This window comes from Trichoplusia ni (assembly GCF_003590095.1).
Source record: "Trichoplusia ni isolate ovarian cell line Hi5 chromosome 6 unlocalized genomic scaffold, tn1 tig00002022_group5, whole genome shotgun sequence".
Classification (NCBI taxonomy): Eukaryota; Metazoa; Arthropoda; class Insecta; order Lepidoptera; family Noctuidae; genus Trichoplusia; species Trichoplusia ni.
Genome location: NW_020799628.1, coordinates 36,939 through 41,145, shown reverse-complemented (window position 1 = coordinate 41,145; position 4,207 = coordinate 36,939).

The following is a 4,207-nucleotide window of genomic DNA, read 5'->3' as shown; positions in this document are numbered from 1 at the left end:
TAAAATAATACTTTTCATAATCATTCAGACTTCAGTATTTTTAATCCCCCTTTCAAGAATAAGCCTCTCTTTTTGCACGATATCAGTCCGATCCAGTGCCAATCTCATCTCAATTGCGCGCACACCAAATCAATATCTGAAGTTGGAAACTATTTGAGTAGTAGTTGTGAGTATATGACGATACGTGCTGAATTTAAATACACAGTGGGGCTGTTCGAATGTCAATTATAACTTCAGAATAATTACCATAGGTGTGATAAGGTCCATCAACGCACGCATTTATAGATATTCGATTTGCGTAACATGTATTAGTTGATCTCTAAGGCTTACTCGATTAGGTAGTAGTTACCTACCTAAGCTTTTAAAACTTCTATATAAATCAGGTTTAAATAAATGAGTCTTTTAGGAAAATTTACATAAATTATTTCTTGATTAAGTCAATCGGCACAGACTTTATGACTGAAATGATCAAATATTTTTCTTTTTTATTTTTTCCATCTTGCTAAGCATGTAAAGAAATATAAACTACAAAAAATTTAGTTATTAATAATAATTTTTTTATCGTTTTATTAAGACGCGGATTGTTTCAACTATATGATGTTAGATCCATAATTATGCGATATACCTTCAATCTACGACAATATTATTAACCCACGGTTCAGTAAATATACCTTGATCAGCGGATGTCATAATCTGCCGTGGCTGGATGGATCAGACGTTTAATTAATACTAGAGTATGACGTCACTAATGATGAGAAGGGTTGCGATGCTGAGGTATTCAATGTAACCGTGATAGGTATTTAGATGGAACATTGTTGCTTATCTTTCTTAAAGATGTTTAGTTACTTGGCAGAGTTAACAAATATTCAGTTCTTTGGATACGGGTGAAAATAGGTTACATCTGCTTCGATAAAATATTTTTTTTCAGTTCATAAGTCAACAAAATATAGCTAAAGTATTTTATTACCTACGAACCAATTTATAACGCCCAAAAAAATAATTCGAATAAGAAAATATGCCAAAAAGGACTAGAGACAACTGCATTCTCTAACATAACTGATTACATAAGGCTAATTTAAAAGTCACTCAATTGTCACGTTGTTTGTCTCTGTAAAGTAGACTCAAAGAGGCATTAAAGCTCGTCACTCAGTAAAATAACATTAATTAATGAATAGTTATGTGTTTCTTTTTATTTCGCTGACAAATAAACACAAATAAAGAGCAATAATTAAATTCCAAAACAAGTTTCAAAAATAACACGCTTGGATAATACTAAGAAATCACAGAGCGAAACTGTATTTCTTGGTGTTAATTAAAGGGTAGCTACGTTGCAATAATCTGATCGCACGCCTCGATACAGTTCAGAAATAACTCGAGACCTCCACACGTGTATCGCCGAGGGAACATCTAGGATTTCTTCATTAATATAAAATGTAATTAAATCTATCGTATCGGAAGCTGTTGTCTATTTTATTTATACCCACTGTATCAACAGACCTTGTAGCCAAGTGGTATATTGACAATGGTTAGTTTTGATTGAAAATGGTCGAAAGTATGTGCCAAAATGTTGTTTCCATAAATTTAATTTAATATTACTATCACTAATTTTCTGATGCAAAAGAGTAAAGAAGATGTTTTTTTTCTTTGGAATAAAGTTAAATATTACTGACCGAATAAAAATTAAAACCAACCTACGAACTTTTTTTTTGTCACATCGGTACAAATAATAATAAAAAAATAAATGCAAACAGGCTTGAAAGACTTGACGTAAATACTCACACCCTGTATGTAAAATGTGAACAAGAGCTAGCAACAGCAACAAAAAGGTTGTAATCCAATAGATCTAAAAACGTATAAAATCAAAGTGCCCCACACGTTTACATTGGCCCCACAGCCAATGTAAATCCATAAAATCAATGGAACACATTCTCGTGTATTAACTTTTGAAGTCAAACAGAGAGTCCGTATATTGCAAACCGCAAAACGCGGGGGTTCATACAATGTGGAATGTACTAGAAGTACAAGGTCCCAGAACCACGTGTATGTGTATACACGTATACGGTCAGCACCAAAAGTCAATAGAGTATTACGCTAAGTCTTATAATATATATTATGTAAATCGTTGACGCTGACGGACTAAACAAGTTTAATAGAATACATATTTTTTTTTATTTTATCACATCCTCAAAAGTTGATGAAAATGTACAGTAGTGAGGGGCTAGTAACGTCACTTACTAGTAAAAGCGTACTAGTAAGTGACGTCACACGAGATTTTAAATCACTTCATGGAATCCATTTTTTGTTTAAGAGATAAAAGGAAAAAAAAATATCCAATATTTTTTGGAAATCTGTTTCACGGACTTATCAGGCTTCAGATTAGTTCTGAATACAATCATAATAAAATACAAACACTTCTTTGTATGGCAGAGACACAAATAAATTCACAAAACTCTAACTGCCGAATACATATTTCGTACGTTTGCATTACTTCGTTCACTTTCGTTGCTTACCGTACGTGTAAATCAAGTTATCAATGTCGGAGCTTCCTAGTCTCGCAAGAATAAGTAAGTGGTGTAGTCGTGAATTAACAGCAAAGTGAGTTAGCACGCATTTGGTTAAATTTCAAACTCGATCCAAATCAACGCCTACACGACATTTTTAAGGTTGCAAGAAAATGTTTTATAACTTTTAGTCATCTTAATTTGTAATTTTGCTATTTAAGTATGTAGTATACTCGCACGTAAGGTAAGTGGCTCTCTTTTTCCGAGAAAGCTGTTTGTTATATTGTTATATTGTTATATATATTTGTTATATTGTTTGTATTTGTTATATTATATTATACATGCGTGTAAAATTGCTGAAAGACAATAGAATTTTTGATAGATACTCGTTCTAAACGAAAAAACGGTTTCCAAACCAACCTTTAGTATTTTTCACGTAAATATAGACACGATTTCCCCGAGAACTTTTGTGTAGACTAAAAATATCCGGGGGCTAAACATGGCCTCCTAATTGACCGCCAGAAAAACGATTGTAAAAGGGAACTGCCGTAACGACCACTCCAGCTAAAGGTCGGCCGACCTCCCACAAAATATAAACGTCTAATTATAAATCTTCAAAGTCTTTTGTGACTTTTGTTATCATGTTTACCTAGTATGAACAATTGAAGATTATATAACAACTCATTATCGTAATCCTACCTGCCTAATCATACCTCATACCATCAATGCGTTTGTTTTTTTTCGTAGTTACGAGTAATACACTGTAAGGCGGAACAATTCCTTTATAATTATAATTACCTACTATTCAAGCTAACTAGTAAAAAGCTCTAAAATCAAAAGTCCACCTTTTACCATATATCGTTTGCAATTTTCGGATTTGTTTGTTGAATTTACGGTCAAATCTCAATTAAGTACATTGTCAAATGTTAAAAAAAAATGATCTACACTAAGCCTGTTTAATTTTTATTCTCACCCCTTGTGCCATAATAAGCGAGCATACATAACGAGCAACTAAACCTCGTCTTGTTTACATTCCATTAAAAACAAAGATTAACCCTGCAATATCAAAACTCGGCTAGTGTGGGATATAGGTCAAGGTCGTCGACCTCTCCCAGGGTTTGCAGTTGAGCGCGCTGCCCGGGGCGACGACAGACGGTATCAGTTTACTAGGCAACGCAAATATATGGAGCAGGAAAGCAATTTGTTTGATTGAAAGAGTTAAGTTTTTATTCTGTGTCTATTTTGGTTGATCTTTGATTTCTGTTTTTATTTTTTTCATTTTTAGATTTAATTGTAGAACAGATATCGTTTGAGATGCAATAGGATGACCCACTTTTATTTGCTCACCCCTTTTATTTGCGTAGGTATTTTTTTTCTTCCCCAACACATCCTAATAAATTATTCTGAATCATTCTTTTAAATTGTGAACACAACGCATGACTGACATAGTTTTTTTTTTACTTGAAAGAAAATGTTTTTTCACGTCAATTTTACTGGCACTTGACAAGTTAGGCTCTACTGATACACGTCCTGTATTTATTTGTCAAAACTTTAGAGTATCTTTTTTGTCATACTATCTTTCTTCCATTTCTCTGTTACAATACAACATTTTTAAATTCCGAGTCGGAATACTTTTATCATCAGAATACTGAATTTAAATTTGTACATTGAGTTCAGACCGATACATGCAGAAGATAGGTCGCAGC